Here is a 7,020-nt window from a genome sequence, read left to right as displayed (position 1 = left end):
AAGCTAGCCCCTTGTGTTCTATCTTTGAAAATGCCATAGTAGCTTCAGGTTCAATGATGTGTGCAGCTGAAGAAAGTAGATTAAGTCCATATATAGCTAATGCTAATAGTTGGGTCTGAACTTGGAGTTTAGGCCATCAAGATACCTCTTGAAGAGTTTTTCTATTTCACTCCAATGTCATCCTTCGACTTCACCCTTTTTTTGAGTCTTCCCATCTAACTCCTTTGCTTTGCCTCCCATGGCTTGGATCAACACTTGGATCGAATTAGTGTTAGGATCATAGATGAATACTTTGTCATAAGTGGAGTTTGGTACTTGTAGCAATTCTTTAAACTTTTAAATGAGTGGTACTATATTGGTCAATCCAAAGGTGAAGCATCGGTATATTGGATCCCAATTTTGGATCATAAAGTCAAGAGCCTTCTAATCAACCTCACCCTTAGCACATCCATGCTATGATCATAGGTTGTTGTGAACTTCCTTGATCATCCTCCAATAGGCAATTCTAACACCCCAAGATCCTAACTACATCTTGCTTCTTTATCTGTGGATGTATACTGTTAAGTAATGTGCTTTGAAAATATGATGGAATGGCATCCCTTGCTATTGCAAGTCATTTTTCTGAATGGTATGCCTATTTTATAACATTTAATAGTCTTAACAGCATGTTGTGTGCCTATCCAATTCAATCCTACATGAGGTAGACAATATGCAATGCTATGACACATTAGTATGCCCCTAAGGATCATGTCCATGGCCCTTTGTATCTTAACATGTTGCTAATCTCCAAACAATAAATAAAACTTTATGTTAAGGTATAAGATAAAATTTTATATTGTATGGTTATACTCTACATTTCACAAACTCTAAAGGCTTCCATATTTTCTTAAAATAGAAAAAATCAAGTGAAGGAATTTTCATGAGACTTATGTGGAGGAAGAAGCCCCATGAAGGACCTCACTACTTTTTCCTTCTCCTACAACCTACAAAGGAAGAAGTATGGGTATAGAACTCGTGCGGGGTAGTGAAGGTATTGTGAATAGGGAAGGTATGCTCTTAAATCTTTATAATTTGATATTTAAAACACCGATCACCCTAAAACATCCATTCCAAGAATGGTTACTGCACTTATCCTACATGAGTGTGTGTGGGTGTGTGTGTGTGTGTGTGTGTGTGTGTCCCACTTGGAAGTTTGAAAATTTGAGAAAAAGGTGAAAATAACAAAAATATAAACATGTAAGAAGAGGCGGTTGACCACCTGTAGAGAATGATTGACTGCTTCCAATAGAATTTTTGCTTTCCTTGTTTTCTAAAATCTACATCCCCTCTTTGACCCCTTTTGTAAAAGCCTTCATAGAGTTTATATAGAGGAATGTGCCCCATGAAAAAGCCTACTACTTCAACGCCTTTTCAAATTCCTAAAATAAAACACATCAAAACAAAGAAAAAAGAGAAAAAAAAAATATTTTTTATTTTTTTAGTTATTGTTGGAATTGGTGTGATCCCAAGAGGGGGTGAATTGGGTTTTAAAACTTTACTTCTAATTTAAAAATTTCATCGATTCACCATAGTTCATATCCCATTCAATATTAAAAGCGTGTATGTAAAACGATTAAGTTATTAGTGCAGATGTACACATGTATCTTATCTAAAATAAATGTGCATGCAAATAATTATAACTATAAATGAACAGACATACACATATGGAAATTAAATTGTGAAAATTAAATGAGATGGAGAGAGAGAGAGGGAGAGGGAGGGAGAGGGAGAGAGAGAGAGAGAGAGAGAGAGAGAGAGAGAGAGAGAGAGAGAGAGAGAGAGAGAGACGATATTTGTTATCGAGATTTGGCCAAACCAGCCTACGTCCCTAACTTGGGCATACCTCTTAGGGATTACACTAACCTTGCTCACTTAAATGGGCGGAGCAGAAGCCATTTACATCCTCTCTTTATGGGGTGTGGTAAACCCCAGTTAAATTTTTAGGCTAAATCAAATCGGTCTCATATACGGGGCTAAGACTCCTTAGTTCAATTTCAGGCTGAACCCAACTGATAGATTAAAATCATTTTTGTACAAAATAATATTTTTGAAAATACAAGCTAAGATGTACACGTTTAAGCTCAAATAAACGAACTCTCTAATGATATGAAATGTGCTCAATAGAGTAAGGGTGTTTTTCTCAAAAACATATTTTCAATCTTTGAAAAATAATGAATATGATATGCACAGCAAACATTTAAACCAAAATAAAAATTTCTTCACAAAAAGATTTATTAAAGCAAAAACAATGTGAAGAACCTTTAATCTTATTCTCAAAGATTGTTTATCAAAAGTGTAGGCTTGAGAGAGTAAGTGATTTTGAAACACAAAATGGCCAAACAAAATATATGCTCTCTTTCAAAATATTGTCTTAAGACTAATAAATAGAGTTTGGAGAGTAAAATTTTATCCCAACAATGATTTTGCAAAAAAAATATAAGTGGGGGAACTTTGATTAACAAGAGATTAAAAATATTTTAGAGAAAATTATTTGCTAATCAAAGTTACTATTTTTTGACAAATGAAGGGGTATTTATAATTTTTCCAAAAATTATGACCGTTAGGGACCTATTGGGGATTTTGAAAAAGTTTAATTGAATTTTACCAATTACTGCAATTAATTTTGGGAACCCCGAGAGATTCGGTTGACCAAACCTTAGGTTCGGTCACCGAATAGACACATACAAAAAATGTGTTTTTCACGTTTGGGTGCCTGAGGAAAGGTTTGAGTGGCTGAAGCAAGGCAATTTTCCAAATGCTTAAGGTTTGATCTCCTGGTTCTAAGTTCGGTGTACCAAACTTCAGAGTTCGGTCACCTAAGGTATTTTTGATCATAAAGTCCAGGCGCCTGGGGAAGGTGAAAAAGTCAGTACTATGCATTCGGTTGTCTAAGGACACTAGTTCGTTTTGGTTCGGTCGCCCGACACAAGTTAACCTTTCTAAATTTTCAATTACTTGGTCAACTGAGGCATTTTCAATGCACAAGGTTTGGTCGCCCGAAACCCTTTCAAACTTAGGCCTAAGTCTTGTTTTTGAGTAAAAGTTATGTGTAGGGACCTATAGTCTATCTAAGATCTAGGCTTTTTAATTAAGCCTAAAAACTTGGCTTCTATCGACTGAAGGTTGATCGAAGTCAGACCTAAGATCTGTCTATGGTTCTGTCTAAGCATTCAAAACATATCATGCAAGATGCTTGCATTTATTACAAACCAAAATATAAAAACCTAATGCATATACAAATAAAATTAAAATGTCTTCTTCTTGATCTTCTTTGCTCTTTAATCTTCATGGAAAACCCCCGATCATATGAGCTTTATGTGTCTTTGGCTTTCATTCTCAGCCCCCTTATGTGTGTGTTGAATTATAACCTATTCAATCACTAGATACACGCATAAGTAACTTGTGGTTTGTCATTATTAAAATTAGGGATCGGACTCAAAAAGCCAACAATCTCTCCTTTTTTGACGATGACAAATGCATCAGAGAAAAATGGGTACAACCTGAAAAGGCTCTCCCTGAGAATATGCATAATGTAAAAATAAATATAGCAACTCAAACATATTCATGAAAGAAGACACAAGAAAGATCATGCATTTAAATTTTTGCATTAAAGCACACGCTCAAACAATTGTTCCTTAAAAATTGTCCGTTTCGGTCATTTTCATTTTGCTAAAAAACATTCTCCCCCTTTTGCCGTAAAAAAAACGGGGGGGGGGGGGGTATGCTAAGCTAAGAAAAATTTGGATTGTTTAAAAAAAACTTACTAACTTCCCCTTTTTTAAAAATAGTTTTCAATTTTCTTACAAAAATCTCCCCATTTTTGGCATAATATTTGGGCATAGAAATTTTTTTTTTTATAACTTTTTTAAAAAATAGCAATTAAGCACACAAAACAATGTAACTGGTCATAATAAAAGATTAAAACGACATGTAAAGCTTGGTTAGACCATAAATATACACAAACCATTTTAGTTTAAATATATCATAAGACCCATGAAAGATATGAGTTCAACACACACGACATATGATAGAAAATGTAGATTTGAGCATAAACATGGTCTAACTAGTTCACATGTATTTCATGTATACTCAATGAACCAGTTATGCAACACCCTTAAAAAGTAAATTTCATGACATAAAGATTTCAATATGATACTAACACAATCATGAAAGCACTCATGCACATAAGCAAGAAATAAGGTATATTCTATATAAGTTCAATTCTTGCTTTTAAATATATCTATCTATCTATATATATATATGTATAAAAATATATATCCCCTTATGGTTTTTTATAAAGACAGGGGGCTTATACTTGCTGAAAAAGAAATTTTAATTCAAGGATCAAGCAAGCATTGTTTTTCTGGTTTTTCATTTAAACACAAATTACAAAGTACTAGAAAAAAATGCAACCATACAAATCCAAAGATATTAAATAAATTTAAAATCAGGGATCATATGGCAAAACAAAGAACTGTGGCAAACAAAGTATTTTCATTTATAGTTTTCAATAAAAAACAACATGCTTTAAAGTACACAAGCCACAAAAAAATTCAAGAACAAATCTAAGCCTATAATGTTGGTGAGCATAACAAGATATAATTTTAATTTCTAGGTGCTCCCTTTGTCAATCAAAATATGTGCTTAGATATTGTTGACTATATTTTATTCTAAATAGATTTTACTAGATATATGTCAAAGAAATTTGTATTTCACTAGTAAAACTATTCCTAGAACATGCATACACCAAAAAACTATCCTAAAGTCAAGTGAAAGGTGTTCATCCATACTATGAACAATCCATATGAAAGATGATTAAATGAAGATGGGATATGATGTTCAAGATGCCTAGAAAAACTTCGAACTCAAAAAGTAGAAATAATGAAAATATAAGTCCATGGATCAGGTTGCTTCTGATCCTTTTCTCAAGGATGTTTAGGCATACATAAGTGCATTAACATTCAAAGATGAATTTCATTCAAGCACATTCATCACATGTTCGTCCTTCCTAATATTACTTAGCATGCAAGAGATTATAGATGTTAAGCTCTTATTTGTTTTTCCTAAAAGTGAGGCTTAAGCTCCCCCTGTATATTTGCGTGCACACATACTTGCATTATAACTCAAGGATGATAGTCATTAAAGGACACTCATCAAATATTTATCCTTTTCAAGGAATTTCAATATGCAGCGAATATTAGACATTTAGCACATAACAAGATGTATTGCATTCCAATTTGAAATACGATAGCCCATTAAGGCTATACTTAAGATGATGCAATAGGGGTTCAAAGAAAGAATGATAAAACTCAAAATCTACAATGAGTGTGTGCGATATGAAAACTCCCCCTAAGTCATGCAAATTCCCTAGTCTATGGACCATCATCATAATATGAGAAGTTTAAATACAAGGATGAGGTTTTACCATTTGGGTCCGAGTAAAAGTGCACAACCCAAAGATTTGGACCAAATGGTGTCCATGAATTAGTCCCTTCTAGGACAACATAATGTGTACATGTTTTAATTTATAGCTTTTTGGATTTGACATGTACTAACCTAGTTAATTATCTAGCAACCTAGGAGATAAACATTAAGACTGTGCATGTTTTTCAATTTAGCATATAATATTTAAAATTCAACATGCACCAACGGACAATTCAACATGCACCTATAACTAAGGATGAAAAATCATATTCTTTTATGATTCACTCATTCTTTCAAAAATATTTTAGCATACATTAAATTATTATCCTAATACATGATTTCATTTTTAGGAAAAGTTCTACAGAAATTTCAGCAGTATGCCGTCTGTAAATAGAAAATTTTCCCATTTTTCCATGTACCTAAATCCTGATAGATTCATGCAATCTATTTGTAATTCAGCTCAAGCATGCGAGAACCTATATCCACTACCATCATGCAATTCACATCACTGCATCCACCATGGAGGAGGCATTCAATACAAGCATGCATTCAATAGTTCAATCAATATATCAAATACAAAATAAACTATCTATACGAAGATATAATCATTAGGCAAGTGATGGATAATGGCATTCAAATCAAAGCAGATCAAATTTTAAAAAAAATATCCATCCATCAGAAAATATATTCATTTAGCACAAATGGATATTTGCATTCAGCTCAACAACAAATCATCCAAAAAGTATAAGCACATTGCATTAAAATGCATATTGGATGAATTTTCTAAAATTTGCTGCTCCCCCTCAATTATGCAGCCAAAGAACTATATGTTCAATTAATAGTATTTGGAATAAAAAATATTTTCAAATATGAGGATGAGCTTATGAATTCCTTGAATTTAATTTATCATTTGAAAATGATTTATCGTTTAAGCTCAATTATGAGTTTAGGATTATACATTACATAGCATAAGATCAATTTCCTAAAACTCAATACAATATGATGGACAAAGATATGCTATATTTGAGACAAGCATATATAGCATTAAAAATCTTTTAGCAGATAAAACATTTTGTCCATTTTACAAGGATAGCCAATGTCTTCATAAATTATCCAATCACAATCATATGTATATATATATATATATATATATATATATATATATATATATATATATATTAAGCTTAGATTGGATATGATCACTAGATTTTCCTAAGGTTCTGAGTATAATAATAGTGTATACAAAAATTTAAACCTTTAAGCATAACACACTATTTAAGCATTTGATAATCACTACCACTTATATAACAACCAAATAAAAATTTTATGAGTATAAATAAGATTTCTTTTCAAGCTCGTCATAAGATATCATGTAATAGCAATATGATCCATATAAAATATTTAACATAATATACATCATATATATGAATCATTTTATTAAACATTCAACAATGTAGAAGGAGAAAAGATATACCTTTTCATTTTAGCTCCTTCTTAATCATTTAGGCTCAGAGTGGTGTCAATTTCTCTCTCAATCTTTCAAAAGTCTTATGGTTC

The sequence above is a fragment of the Malania oleifera genome, chromosome 5 (genome assembly GCF_029873635.1).
Source record: "Malania oleifera isolate guangnan ecotype guangnan chromosome 5, ASM2987363v1, whole genome shotgun sequence".
Classification (NCBI taxonomy): Eukaryota; Viridiplantae; Streptophyta; class Magnoliopsida; order Santalales; family Ximeniaceae; genus Malania; species Malania oleifera.
The sequence above is the reverse complement of the archived record's forward strand: the minus strand, read 5'-3'. Positions refer to the sequence as shown.